At 42.1% G+C, this 15,972-nt stretch overlaps 1 long non-coding RNA gene across 2 annotated transcripts in view; it reads right to left on the bottom strand.

Annotated features, from left to right (window-relative positions):
* The window catches only part of LOC129644681 (uncharacterized), a 53,578-nt gene that overhangs the window by 18,839 nt on the left and 18,767 nt on the right, over window positions 1-15,972 (bottom strand). For both annotated transcript variants that reach the window (XR_008710926.1, XR_008710927.1), the window contains exon 2: window positions 9,621-9,713. This is a non-coding gene — a long non-coding RNA (uncharacterized LOC129644681). The remainder of the gene's footprint in view (window positions 1-9,620; window positions 9,714-15,972) is intronic.

Here is a 15,972-nt window from a genome sequence, read left to right as displayed (position 1 = left end):
TCTAATTCCCCCACCACCACCCCACTGCGGGCTTCAACTGGTTAAGACTTTCACTGACTTCGTCGGCTGAGTTTTTTTTATATAGCTCAACTCAGAGGGGAAGAAAATGCGAGGCATTTGAAAGCCAAGGCTTTCTATTGTCCTCCCATGCCTGAAAGGAACACGAACCCGGGTGGATGCTTCACAGAGCAAGGGAAGGACACAGAAGGGAAGTGGCAGGAAGCGAAAGAAGGGGATAGTTTGCAGAAGATGGAGTTGAAGGTGTGAGCAAGTCAGCGCTTCACTTCCTGTCCTGTAAAAAATGAAGCTGATAAGCCCAAAGAACACTCCCTCCCTGTGAAAATCCACCACCCCGTTTGTGGAGAATCTAGAAGACTTGCTGATTTACCAAGTAGTCAGAAATTGGGCTTACACTCCACGTCAAGGGTGGAAATTCTAGGGGCCCTCCAAATAGAAAATTGAGTCATAGTTTCTGTACAGACTCAAAGAAGTGCAGACACAAGCTTTCAGAACCACAACTGTGGTTTCTGAACTCAGACTATCGGTTGCATTTAACTTTTGCTATTGAAATAACCACATGGGACAAAATGAGGGGCTCAGGACCACCAAAGCCCAAGAAGGAGGCTCTATCAAAGCCCCTGAGACCTTTTGTGAGTGTGTCTGGTTGCTTTCTTCCCCACCCTCCTAGCCCACCAGGATAAACTCCTCCAGGGCAGGAACAAAGTCCTATTCATTTTACAAGGTAACCTCCCTCCACCCACCTCCAGCACTATGACCCCCCACCCCCCACCCCCAACCCAGGATGTAATATAGGCCTTTTATGAGTCTTAATTAAGTACATGCTATTTGACTTGTCTCAAATACTAAAAATTGCAGTCACGAGTTTATTTTGTGAGGTATGGCAGGCTTAGCACAAAGAAAGTGCACTCTTGTGTAGACAAATTATTCTAAACCATCATTAGCTGTCCAGTTCGGTCCATGAACTGTTGAGCCTATACGGTGGCTGCAACAGTTTCACAATGCCTTTCAAATACTCACAATTAACCAAACTAAAGGATAATTTATCATGAAAGAGTTGATTTTAAATGCCAACCATTGAATAATAACGCTCAGACTAGAAAATGATTTGGCTGAAAGACGACTTTCGTGAAGGTTCTGAATCTTAAAGAGACTATTATATCTAATGTCCCCTCTATGAAGCCTGACCTCACTTTCCTTTGTATAAGAATATCACGCTGCACACTCTTCAAGCCGTCAGCCCCCGTACAGGCACATTTTACTCAAACGTGGGATGGAGAGAGAGAAGTTTCAGGAAAAGTGGAGAAGAGCTGGAAGAGAACTTGAGGGAGGAAGCAGATACAAGACATCACGTGTGAATGGAAGTGGTCGGGCTAGCATCAGCTGTGCTCTGAGTTCTCAGAGAGAGAGCGGCATTTGGATAGAATCCTGGAGAGAAGGAAAGATGAGCAAACAACTTCCCCTGTACCAGCCAGCAGGTAGGTGAACTGGCTACCATTTGGATGTAGAGATGGATAAGGCGCCTGGACCAGCCTCTAGCCTCAGGAAGATTTGGGGAGGAAAATGTTTAACTTGCAGGAGGTCCGTGAACAGTGATTTCTTTCATTTATGTCTTTGCCCAGAAATTCCATAGGAAGAAGCCTTTCTGCATTCTTGGTTTATACTGTTCTGGCGGGGCTAACCTCACCTCGGCGCAGAGAGTGAGCACGTGGCTCACAGGCCTAGCCAATCAGAATACACCATCTCTTGGTCCATAAGGACTGGTCCAGGATTGGGCAAGTGGCCCCAGCTCTGCCTTGGGGAAGCATCTTGGGACGTTTCTGCAGTCATCTTGAAGACGCATCCTCTACCTACCAAGGTCAATTTGGGGATTACTGTAAAGGCACACTACTTAGAAACCATGTGAAGAAAGACTGCCTTGAATATAAAGGTAACCCGGAGGAAAGAGGAGCCGATAGAAATACAACCCTGATTACATTTGCTCCAGGAGATCCAGGTGTGCCTAGCTCAATACTGCTGTACCCCTAACTTCCTAATCACGGATGGAAATAAGTTCTCTTTGCAGCTTGTGATTGTTTTAATTGGGATTCTTTTATTTAAGTAAAACTTTCCTACTAATATAAGGACATTCACATTGCCGGTATCCATAATTAAAAGAACAGCTGTAAGACAAGTTAAGTCCATGAGTGGAAGAATTCTAGAAGGAAAACCACCTAGGCCATTGCTGTACACACATTAAAAATTCTTAGATGCTTACAGAACACAACAAATTTAGGAGAGGGGATTAGAGAGCCATAAGATTTCAAAATGGAGAAGGGAAAACTGTTCCAGATTCGAAGGGAGAAAGAAGAAATTCCTTAGAAATCAATCTATAGTCAATCAAAACAGTCAATGATTGATCTCTTGGATAGAATAGGGAAGAATGTCAGAGGAGATGATGAGTTTCTTAAGGCCTTGGCCTGGGTGCTGGTCATCCTTACCTCTACTGTTTAGCTCAGTTACTATCTGTGTCAGCAGATCCTTCCTTTCCTTTCTGAGATAAATAACTTCAACCATTTTCCAAGTTCCCGTGTGTCCCTGAGCTGATTCTCTGCTGCCCTTTTCTAATAGAGGCATCATAAGTCTTTCCATGATGTTCAAGTCCAGATAAGAACCCAATCTTCTCCTTCATGACAGCAAATGCATTATCCATGCTGCTACTTCAGGTCTGAATTTCCAGAGATACTGAATAACTTCAAATAGGAGATACTCACTGGCCGTCTCTTCCCCAACACATTCTCCATGGATACACACTCCTTTGCTTTAAATACCAGTGATATTCTCTGCCAGGTCTAACACTGTATGTCCCTGTTTGAGTGACGATCAGTTCCGTGTGTAATAAACTCACACCATGTACACATTCAGAAGGGTTCTCTGTTGCTTTACTTTTACTAAATAAGCTGAAATAAAACATATTCTTGCCCTAGATTGCATGCAAAAATGTTTTACCTGTAATATTCCAGTAAAATCATTTTTACTCTATATCCTAGGTCCCACTCCCTAGCTCCATAAAATGATCCCAACTTGATTACATGAAATTATACTTTTTTTTTTTTTACTTTACAATATTGTATTGGTTTTGCCATACATTAACATGAATCTGCCATGGTTGTACATGTGTTCCCCATCCTGAACCCTGCTCCCACCTCCTTCTCCGTACCATCCCCCTGGGTCATCCCAGTGCACCAGCCCCAAGCATCCTGTATCCTGCATCGAACCTGGACTGGCGATTAGTTTCTTATATGATATTATACATGTTTCAATGCCATTCTCCCAAATCATCCCACCCTCTCCCTCTCCCACAGAGTCCAGAGGACTGTTCTATACATCTGTGTCTCTTTTGCTCTCTTGCATACAGGGTTATCGTTACCATCTTTCTAAATTCCATATATATGTGTTAGTATACTGTATTGGTGTTTTTCTTTCTGGCTTACTTCACTCTGTATAATAGGCTCCAGTTTCATCCACCTCATTAGAACTGATTCAAATGTATTCTTTTTTAATGGCTGAATAATACTCCATCGTGTATATGTACCACAGTTTTATTATCCATTCATCTGCTGATGGACATCTAGGTTGCTTCCATGTCCTGGCTATTGTAAACAGTGCTGCGATGAACATTGGGGTACATGTGTCTCTTTCAATTCTGGTTTCCTCAGTGTGTATGCCCAGCAGTGGGATTGCTGGGTCATAAGGCACTCCTATTTCCAGTTTTTTAAGGAATCTCCACACTGTTCTCCATAGTGGCTGTACTAGTTTGCATTCCCACCAACAGTGTAACAGGGCTCCCTATTCTCCACACCCTCTCCAGCATTTATTGCTCTTACAGTCAAATAAGCAAATACATATTACATTGAGCTTTCTGGTACTAAGTTGTCCATATAGCCAAAACTATGGTCTTCCCAGTAATCACGTACGAATGCAAGAGCTGGACCATAAAGAAGGCAGAGCACTGAAGAATTGATGTTTTCAAACTGTGGAGCTGGAGAAGACTCTTGAGAGTCCCTTGGACTGGAAGGAGATCAAACCATTCAACCCTAAAGGAAATAAATCCTGAATATTCACTGGAAGGACTGATGCTGAAGCTGATGCTCCAATACTTTGGCCACCTGATGTGAACAGCTGACTCATTGGAAAAGACCCTGATGCTGGGAAAAATTGAAGGCAGAAGGGGAAGAGGGCAACAGAAGATGAGATGACTGGATGGCATCACCGATTCAATGGACATGAACTTAGGCAAACTCCGGGAGATGGTGAGGGACACAGAGGCCTGGCGTTCTGCAGTTCATGGGGTCACAAAGAGTCGGATACAACTTGACAACCGAACAACAAGTCATCAGTGATCATACTCTCTCTCTCTCTCTAGGAAAAGTTCTCTTGGTTGACAATTTGGATATGTGTTTTTAGATCACGTGCCTATCACATCCCACTCCAGTATTCTTGCCTGGAGAATCCCAGGGACGGGGGAGCCTGTTGGGCTGCCGTCTATGGGGTCGCACAGAGTTGGACACGACTGAAGCGACTTAGCAGCAGCAGCCTATCACATCTGACTTCTTAATGAATCAATTCTGGAAGAAAGATATTAAGATTTCTTTTTAGTTACTGAGAGTACTGTGAACCACCAGTAAAGCACAGCAGATTGAACACATGCTTTGACATAGTTTCCTCCTGAAATCCCACTAATAGGACAATAAGAAGATAGATATCAGAAATATTCAGCAGTTCACCTGCACGAGGAGACTGCAGCACTGAAACGATGTTACCAGTGGGGGTTATTTGTTGCCTCTGAGGTGGAGGTGAGGGTGTGGTGAAGTCAGAACTGCTGAAAGTCAGCCCAAGGAGCTGAGACACCCCGCTCTCCTCCATGACCCAGAAGACTAGAAAGCTGTCACACGCAGCCAATGCAGCAGCCGCGTGTCCTGACACGGTCACCATGCTAGAAACAGAGGGAATAGTGAAACCTGTGTATTGACCCCCAAGGACCCCTCCTGCCCTCACGTGACTGACCTCCAGGCTCACACCCCCTGCACAAGCTAGAGGACATCACCCTCCAGAAAGTAGGAGCTTAAGAGAAGACACCTACAGATACTGCAATTAGGAGGATCCAGAGAAGCTGTTTACCATAACCACCCAGGAGCACCTTCAGATATAAAACCTGCCACACTCACACCTTTCAGTCAGCTTCTCAGCACCTCACTCTCAACAGATCACCACGGAGGAGAAAATCTTTAACACAAAAGAGAGGGGAAATACCGCTCAGAAGTCTCAACCATGAAATCAAAACAGGAGACCTGGTTCTATTATAGATCACTCCCATCTGGTAGGTAGCTGGTATAAACAATGGTAAAAGCAGCATAATTTTTATAAAAGCTGCTTAATGGCATTGAGAGTAACTAATATCTCAAGGGACCAAAGGTGAGGGAAAAGAGGGAACTTGAGACAAACACTGTTGGTTGCTCTTCCTCGGAAACGCCTATCAATTCAGGAGCGTTGCAGGAGAAGCTGAGAAACGGGGCAGAGGAGCTCAGCCTGGGGCCTGGAGTGCTCACAGAGATGGGAAACAAAAGCTGGAGCTCAGAGGCACCCAAAGAGCCGGGATTTTAGTGAGGAAGGCACACTTACTCCAGTAGTCGTCTAGACTGCATGACTAAGCAGAAAACAGCAGCCAAAAGGCTGAAAATCAAAATCTGGTGTCAGCAGCCTTGCACACTGGGAAAACAAAACTCAGAGCTCAAGGTGAGCCCAGGCAATGCCCTCGGAGCAAGGGCAAAGAGGGATTCCATTTGATTCCACAAGGACCACAACATTCTCCACTCTGGCTGGTTAGACCAGAGCCAGCTACACTCCTCTAACTGCCTGCCAGAAGGAAATTGCATCCTTTTTGGAGAACTATAACATCAACCAGAGGTTCTTACATTTTTTTATACCCAATACCTGTACTCTGTAAAAATTATTAAAAACCAAAAAAAGTAAATAAGGGAGGCAGACACGCAGTTATTAGATATGGATTTTAAAATACCCATGATTATTGTGTTCAGTGAGATAGATGACAAGAAGAGTTTTGCCAGAGAACAGAATTTTTTTTTAAATCAAATAAAAATTCTACTACTAAAAAATATAACTGAAATAAATAATTAAGTAAAAAAGTTTAAGAGCAGAACAGATCTTTCTTACAGAAGGAAAATACTAGTAAAATTAAGGTGATGAGTGATAGTCATTCAGTCGTGTACGACTCTGCAATCTTATGGACTGTAGCCTACCAGGCTCCTCTGTCCATGGGATTCTCCAGACAAGAATACTGGAGTGGGTTGCCATTTCCTTCTCCAGCGGATCTTCCCAACCCAGCAATCAAACACAGGTCTCCTCCATTGCAGGCATGTTCTTTACCATCCGAGCCACTATGGAAGCCTACTATTAAGAGACATTTCTAAGTATAAAGACAGGTCAACTTAAAAAGTATCAACAGATACATGTTTGACTTTATCTTATAATCTATAGACAATACATTAGAATATGTAATGAATCCATACACCTTTTCCAAAGGAATACCCAAGACAGATGTAGCAATATAGTTATAAATGACAATCATCAATCAGATGAGATAATTTAGATGAAGTTTGTCTCTGTTGAAGAGATGGGACTGAGCAACTGGTCAGGAAGGAAATACAATGTGCTTTGGTAGAGTTAAATGAAATACTCTTACTGAATAGACAAAAGTTAAAATATGAAAAATACAAACAAGGGCATAATTTGTAACAGGTATTGAAAGGTCAAGCATGCATACTTTAAATTCTAAAATAATCACTAGAAAGATAATAAAAGCTTATAAAAAACAAGCTAACTGAGAAAGGAAATGGACTAAGAAGCTTATTATCATTGCTAACTAATATAAATTAATGAAATAAAATAATTTCATAATAGAAAAACCTCAAAAGCCAAGAGTTGACTTTTTAAAAAGACCAATAAACTGATAAATCCTGGCAACTTTTTTCAAAATATAGAAATAAATAAGTAATTACAAATATCAGGAATAAAAATAAAGACGTCACTTAGGGTTTTAGAGATATTAAAATGATAATAAGAGGATATTATAAACAACTTCATACCATTAAATTAGAAATTTTAAATAAGTTAATTCCTTGAAAAACGTTACCAAGATTGACACAAAAAGAAAAGCCAAGGACTATTACATGTATTAAAAGAATTTAAGTTATAATTTTAAATCTCCCCCAAAAGAAAACTGCAGACCCAGAGGGCTTCACCAGTCTATTATTTGTACTATTTAGGAAAAAATAATATCAATCTTAACTTACAGAGGATTTTTTAAAAAGGAAAAAGCTGAGAAGCTAACTCATTTACTGAGGCCAATATAAACTGGATTCTAAAATCTAATAAGGACATTGCAAGAGAGAACAATTATAGACCAGAAATAGTCATGAATTTGAGCAAACTGGGAGATAGTCAAGGACGGGAAGCCTGGCACACTGCAGTCCATAGGGTCACAAAGAGTTGGACACAACTTGCCAACTGAACAGAACACAATAGTCATGAACACAGGTGCAAAATAGTGAATAAAGCCATAACGGATTGAATCCAACAATGTACAATAATGTTAATATGTAACAGTGAAATTGGATTTATTCCAGGAATGCAAGATTAAGATAAGAAAATGATGGATGGAATTCTCCATATTGACAGAATAAAGGATGAATCCAGGATTTTAGCTGGAGCTTTCACCACCTTCTATCAGAAAGGGAGATACAGAAATCTGTAAGATCCAGCAGACGGAAAATCAGTAGGAGCATAGTTGGCTCAACAGCTCTGTCTGTCAATGGGAGGTAAGAGACATCTATTGACTACTTCACCTAGCAACAGAATCCACATTCTTCTCACGCTCACGTAGAACATTCTCCAAGAGAGACCACATTCTGGGCCACAGACTGTGCCCTAACAAATTCGGTAGAATAAAGAGAAACTGGAACAGTCATCGGCATGAGAGTCTGCAGGTTAACGTGGCGGTGACTCATACTCCAGAGCTAAAAATAAACTGGAGAAGCACTGTGCAACAGAAATAATTAACAACTGTGAAATGACCGCATGACACTCCCTTCCCTCGGCAGTTTTACTTCCAGTGGAAATGATAACCTCTATGTGATTACAGGACAGCTCTGCCCATCTTATCATCATTCAGTTCCGTTTTAAAGAGTTTAATTGATAGAGCATGATATCTGGAGTCAGCAGACTTGGAGGGAAGTCACACGACTTCTCCAAATTAAAGATTCCTCACCACTACAGGGGAGATGCCAGCATCTGACCTGTTACATTACAAGCAATGATTTGGATAACTCTTGATTAATTATGAAGCATGGTTCAAATACTAACCATTATCATTTTACCCTTCCAAAATTTAAATAAAGCAATTAACAGTGAAAGAGACTGAGTTTCATCTAGGATACAACCTCCTCAATAAAGATTACTTTTATCTATTTCAAATATGGAGATTAAAAGGGGTTATGGTCGTAGATTGGAAAGTAGGTGGATCTGAATGGAATAAATGCAAACAATGAAATGAACCAAGTCATGATGCCTCAGTCATTTAAGACCCAGAATCACCTCCCTCCCATAGAAAGTCACTCTCCACCCGACCTCCAGGCTCAGCTGTGCAGTTCCCTTCACCCCCTTTACTTTATTCATGCAGGCAAGCTCTGCACAGAGAGGTTGTATAGCAGTTAAGAGGTTAGGCTTCAGAACTAGACAAATCCATTTGAACGCCCGCTCCACTACACAGTGTGACCTCGGGTAAGTATGGTTGCTGCTGCTGCTGCTAAGTCGCTTCAGTCGTGTCTGACTCTGTTAGACCCCATAGACGACAGCCCACCAGGCTCTGCCGTCCCTGGGATTCTCCAGGCAAGAACACTGGAGTGGGCTGCCTATGAAAAGTGAAAGTGAAGCTGCTCAGTCATGTCCGACTCTTTGCAACTCCGTGGACTGCAGCCTACCAGGCTCCTACATCCATGGGATTTTCCAAGCAAGAGTACTGGAGTGGGTTGCCATTGCCTTCTCCTAAGTATGGTTACTTCAACCCTATTTATCAAGGTGAGGATTTTGATACTTATCTCACAGAATTTCTGTAAAAATTATTTTAAGACAAAACATATGAGAAGCCTTACATGATGACTGCCAAACAATTACTTTATAATTTATCATCATCATCACAACTATAACAGTTTCATAGCAGACCCAGATTTTTATGAGATAAATTGGGTAATTTAGTTAAGGGAGATTTTACTGAATTGAGAAAATCACAAAAACATTCTTGAGGGAGTGATCACCAAGAGGACCCAAATGTGTTTTATGCATTTCCAATAAAGCCTTGGTACAAACAGATTTGAGCAATCTTTTTTCCTAGGTTTTCTAAGTGAATTATAACTAAGGGATTTGTTTTTTTTTTTAACACTTGCTTGGCTAGAACTGAAAGTTAAGGGGATACAATATCCACTTAATTCTCAAATGCCCGAACATAATTACCGTTGGGCAGTCTCCCTAGGGGCTGAGGAACCTACCAGGTCCTAGAGAAGTAGCCTTCCAAGGCGGGATTGCAGTCTGTGCATCTGATGACTCTTCTCTTGGAGAACAATCCTCCACTCCACAAGGTCCTGGAATGAAGGTGGGAGTGGGGAGGTTGTATCAGGCCCACCCCACTCCTCAACAGTAGGACCATGATACTGGTCACTCAGTGAACTCCATCTCCCTGGCAGGGATGATTAGAGTCCATTAGACCCTTGAGATTTGCTATGTGGACTCAGAAAAAAGAGTGGCTTTCTCTTCTTTTTGGAACAAGCCCACAGTCCTCTTTGCCATTATGCACACTGAACATGCCTGCTGCTGCTGCTGCTGCTGCTAAGTTGCTTCAGTCATGTCCGACTCTGTGCGACCCCATAGACAGCAGCCCACCAGGCTCCCCCATCCCTGGGATTCTCCAGGCAAGAACACTGGAGTGGGTTGCCATTTCCTTCTCCAATGCATGAAAGTGAAAAGTGAAAGTGATGTCGCTCAGTCGTGTCCGACTCTTAGCGACACCATGGACTGCAGCCTACCAGGCTTCTCCGTGCATGGGATTTTCCAGGCAAAAGTACTAGAGTTGGGTGCCATTGCCTTCTCCAGAACATGCCTGAGGATGAAGCAAATACAGAAAGAAACAGAGCCAAGGTAAGAAAAGACAGAGTCAGAGGTCCAATGGCATTGTCTGAACCCCCAGAACAAGTCACACCTAAAACTGATCACATTTATCTCCAACCCCATAGATAGTTTTACAAGCAAACATAGTAATATTTTCTACTTAAGCTGCTTCAGCTTCTATCATCCCTAACCAAAAGAGTCTAATAGATACACTCATGGTATCAAACGTTTTCCAGAATTGTAGTCACATAACTGCAATTACTCATAACATAATAACATAACTCAGGAGTTATGTTCTTCCACCTATATAGTTGTCCCCAAAAACATTTTGACCAAGAGGCTTGGAAGAAGATCTACACAAAGGTGTGGACCAAGTCAGCTAGAGTTTGTAGGATTTTCCCCTTCTCAGTCATCTTGATGGTGCCTTAACTTTGGATTTCCTTGTAGAGAGATTTTTTTTTTTTATTGTGCATAAAGGACAACACTGGAAAACCACATAACTGTCAAACAGCAATAGCAGAGTTTAAAATTTCAAGGGAATTGTTATTTAAAAATCACTTGAATTCTAGCAAAAGGAATATCATGTTTTCAACAAGTCTTCAAATTCATTTCTGAAAATGGCATTCAGAGGCAGCAATGGCTCCTTCTTGCTCCCTGAAGTTTCCTCAAAAAAAAAAGAAAGAAAGAAATTCCCAGTGGTATCTCACAACCATTCTGTTACAGAGAAATTAGGACTCCCAGAAAGCAAGTTGAAAAACTGAATTAGACTTTGATTCAATTAAGTTATTGCTCAGAGGAGACTCAGTGCCTGAGATGAATAACTGATCTGGATTTGCCAATGGAACCAGCTTTGCAACTGTTTGTGCACATCATGAAAATCTCTCCTTTATTCATGATCAGCAATGCAACATCTGCTTGTGGCAAAAATAAATGAACCACACTGAAGCGGATGAAATAGAAACTAAAACTCTCCCCATCGTCATTTTATCCCTATTCCCCTGTGATAACCACTGGTGTGTGTGTGCTAAGTCGTGTCAATCATGTCCAACTCTGTGGCCCCGTGGACTATAGCCTCCCAGGCTCCTCTATCCATGGGATTCTCCAGGGAAGAATACTGGAGTGGGTTCCCATTCCCTTCTCCAGGGCATCTTCCGGACCCAGGGATCAATCCCACGTCTCTTACATCTTCGGCATGGGCAGGCAGGTTCTTTACCACTAGCGCCACCTGGGAAGCTGTGATAACCACTGGATTACGCTCAATTTCCTTAGGCATCATTTCTTTAATTCAGTAGCACAGATGCTGGTCAAACACAGCAGAAAAATTCCATTTGGAAGGTACCTTGATTTTGCAAACATAAAAGAGGTCTGGAAACCAGAGCAAAACTCAGTACTACAGCAACACAATCTATGTAACAGTAGCTAAGAATCCTATCCCCAAAAAATGAGGATAGGGCAATATCAGAATTAGGCAGCTTTGCAGGGTCTCTGGGGATGGTTTCCTGTGACAGTAACATGTGTTCTGTTTAGAATTAGGAAGGAGATTATCATTTAGTTAATCTCTAGGGGGAAAACAATCTGCAGTGTCAGTTGAGTGTTTGTAATCAAGTCTCTGAGAGCATCACTGACCTTGCTGCCTGAGATCTAATAGAAAAGGAAGAAAGGCATAGTTTAGTGTGACTGTCTCTCCTGCTGGAATGGTGACCCAAACTGTGTCTGGAATGATGGCAGGAAAACGCAAGATAAGTTCAGGGAGCACGTGAGTCTCACGGCAATCAAACCATCTATTCACTTAGAAAAACCTGCTGAAGTGGTGGCAGCAGGGAAACAATGTGCTGAAACATCTGCTGAAGGAAGAGGTTCCAGCTCATCAGAACGTCACTTACTGTGCGCTTGAACGCGTCCCATGAAAACAGGAGTCTGTGCACCACTGCATATTCAAGGAAGAGACATATACAAAAATCACCGCACCTCACCCACGGCTCAAGATCAATCCATTCCGTTTTATCTCCCTTCACACAGCCCATGTAAAACCAAGCGGGTGCACCAGACAGAGGCTCTGATGTCTGATCTATGACAGGTACACATGTCTGAACAAGAAAGGGAGCCCCGAGCCCCTTTCCCAACCCTGAACACAGGAATATCAACACCTGCATCTGTTTCCATAATGCAATGTCCATTCATCCAGGCATGCAGATCTCAGTGTGTGTCACACAGATGTCAATGTAACACATCGTGAAATATGTCTCAGCACCATAAATACCAAGACAGGTTCATCATCAGTGTTTGCTAAACGTGCTCTCAAAATGAAAAGGTCTTAGTGGACCATTTTTTTCTATTGATGGCCCCACCTGCTGACTGCAGTATGGAATTGAGAAAGAGACTTAAGAATTTACTACAGATGTATTGTCTATGCATCATTTACTGCCAAAAAAATTTTAATTTCTTTCTTGCCCACATCAAAGACAATAGCTGGTGCGTCACTTTGAGAAAACAGAGCAGAAGGCAAAAATGGCTTCTCAAATGACAAGCAGCTTCTGACGAATGCATGAACCATGTTGGTTATGTATGACATCACCACAACTGCTTCAGGAATGAAATAGGATCTGTAAATACTTTCTAGCTGAGTCTGCAATGAAACAAGTTTCATTTTTGCTTACTCTTGGGCTCCTTTATCAGCCAAGCTTGCCTGGTTATTTTCAGTCAGTAGCTGCTATTTGTCTAGCAAATCTGAGAACAGAAATTGTCTTATTTTTTTTCCCTAAAGTGCTTCTTGTTCTGTATTTTTAACTTGCACAGATAACCACAGCCTCGGCTACATCTCCTGACTGAAGAGCATCATTTATGAATCTGGAGAGAGACACTGAATTTTGGCAGAGGTCAAATAAACAGCTGGATGGATCACCGTTCCTATAAAGGTGCGTCTTTCTACTAAATCATAGAGAGAACCATCCTCCTCCGTGCCCATGTCCCCCTTATAGAACTGAATGCAGCAGAAAGGAAAAGGAAAGGTTACTTACAGCCAGGATTAGAAGAGCTACATTAGTAACTATGTTTATGGTGCATCATTAGGTTTCTAGCTCTCCCTTCCAATTGGATTAAGATGATCCCAATTTGTATTGGCATCCCCGGGGGGCTCAGTAGTAAAGAACCTGCCTGTAATGCAGAAGCCACAGGAAACATGGATGCAATCCTTGGGTTGGGAAGATCCCCTGGAGATGGGCATGGCAACCCACTCCAGTACTCCTGCCGGGAGAATCCCATGGACAGAGGAGCCTAGCAGGCTACAGTCCATGGGGTCACAAAGAGTGGGACACGACTGAAGCGACTTAGCATGCATGCATTTTGTATTCTTTGCATATTTGTACAGTATCTTTATTTCTATATGTACAAGAAAGAGGGATTATGCCTGTGTTTGATTATTCAGGTTAACTTCATGTGTTCTAACACTGGGGTTCAGGAAGGACGGTCAGTGTGCCCAAGATACTCCCATGCATCACTGTGAAAGCGTGTAGTTTGTGTTACTGGTTATCTTCAGAGGAGGAAGCCATCATTTGGGCCCTGAAATCACAGTGTCTCCCTTCCCATAGCCATCCATCCTGCGTTGCAATCATTCTAATCATCTCCCCCAAAGGGATGTTTAGAGTAATTCCATTGTCAGCATTTGTGAATCAAATTGGCACGGTCTGCTCTGTCACCAAAGGAACCCGGGAAAACACTTGGCCAAGTGAGCATATAAAGATAATAAAACCAGCTGGTCCCATTTAGCCCTTGCCAGCTCTAAGTTGCTTTTTTCATTGTCTGGGACTTTCTATGCCTAACTTTATCAGTTCAGGCAGGTCCCAAGGATGATTTTATATTTAGGAACTAAGAGATAACACAGGGAAGTGTAAGATTAATGGGAAATTCAATGAAACCTTTACTATAAGGGAAAACCTTTTCCTCTGTTGTTCAAATATCACATTGATCAGCAGCAGTTCTATTTCCAGAAGAAAGTTCTTTGAGACAGTCGACAGTTTCATACCACAGGAGAGAATATTTCCCCTTATTTGTCAGCGTGGAAAGTGAGGTCAGGAAGCATCAGTTCACCTGGGAGTGAGCAGATCCCACAGAAATATCAGACTAACACAATAAAGCCTGGTTTAAATGTTTCTAAATCAGATCAGTCAAACCCCTAAAACAGAAAGTAATTAATAGTCAACAATTTACTGATAAAAATGTAAGCAAACAAGCCTTAGCATATACAGACACACCTAAAACTGATCATTCTTTGTAAATTGGAGCAGCCACTATGGAAAACAGTATGGAGGTTCCTTAAAAAACTAAAAATAGAGTTGCTCTATGAGCCAGCAATCCCACACCTGGGCATATATCTGACGAAAACTCTAATTCAAAAAAATACATGCACCCCAGTCCAATGTTCATGGCAGCACATTCACAATAACTGAATGTCCATCAACAGATCAATGGGTAAATATGGGGTACACGTATACAACGGAATACTACTCAGCCACCAAAAAGAATGAAATAATGCTATTTTCCACAACATGGAGACCTTAAGATTATTATATTAAGTGAAGTCAGAAAGAGAAATACCATATGATATCACTTATATGTGGAATCTATGACACAAATGAACTTATTTGCAAATCATAAACAGACCCACAGATATAGAAAACAAACTTATTGTTACCAAAGAGGGAAAGGGAGAGGGGGGCAGGATAAATTAAGAGTTTGGAATTAGCAGATACAAACTACCATATGCAAAACAGGTACACAACAAAGCCCTACTGCATAGCACAGTTCAGTTCAGTTGCTCAGTCGTGTCCGACTCTTTGCGACCCCATGAATCGCAGCACGCCAGGCCTCCCTGTCCATCACCAACTCCTGGAGTTTGCCCAGACTCACGTCCATCGAGTCAATGATGCCATCCAGCCATCTCATCCTCTGTCGTCCCCTTCTTCTCCTGCCCCCAATCCCTCCCAGCATCAGAGTCTTTTCCAATGAGTCAACTCTTTGCATGAGGTGGCCAAAGTACTAGAGTTTCAGCTTTAGCATCAGTCCTTCCAAAGAAATCCCGGGGCTGATCTCCTTCAGAATGGACTGGTTGGATCTCCTTGCAGTCCAAGGGACTCTCAAGAGTCTTCTCCAACACCACAGTTCAAAAGCATCAATTCTTCCGTGCTCAGCCTTCTTCACAGTCCAACTCTCACATCCATACATGACCACAGGAAAAACCATAGCCTTGACTAGATGAACCTTTGTTGGCAAAGTAATGTCTCTGCTTTTGAATATGCTATCTAGGTTGGTCATAACTTTCCTTCCAAGGAGTAAGCGTCTTTTAATTTCATGGCTGCAGTCACCATCTGCAGTGATTTTGGAGCCCAAAAAAAGAAAGTCTGACACTGTTTCCACTGTTTCCCCATCTATTTCCAATGAAGTGATGGGACCAGATGCCATGATCTTAGTTTTCTGAATGTTGAGCTTTAAGCCAACTTTTTCACTCTCCTCTTTCACTTTCATCAGGAGGCTTTTGAGTTCCTCTTCACTTTCTGCCATAAGGGTGGTGTCATCTGCATATCTGAGGTTATTGATATTTCTCCCAGCAATCTTGATTCCAGCTGTGTTTCTTCCAGTCCAGCGTTTCTCATGATGTACTCTGCATATATGTTAAATAAGCAGGGTGACAATAGACAGCCTTGACGTACTCCTTTTCCTATTTGGAACCAGTCTGTTGTT

This window comes from Bubalus kerabau, chromosome 2 (assembly GCF_029407905.1).
Source record: "Bubalus kerabau isolate K-KA32 ecotype Philippines breed swamp buffalo chromosome 2, PCC_UOA_SB_1v2, whole genome shotgun sequence".
In the NCBI taxonomy this organism is placed as follows: Eukaryota; Metazoa; Chordata; class Mammalia; order Artiodactyla; family Bovidae; genus Bubalus; species Bubalus kerabau.
This window is presented reverse-complemented; position numbering and strand designations above follow the sequence as displayed.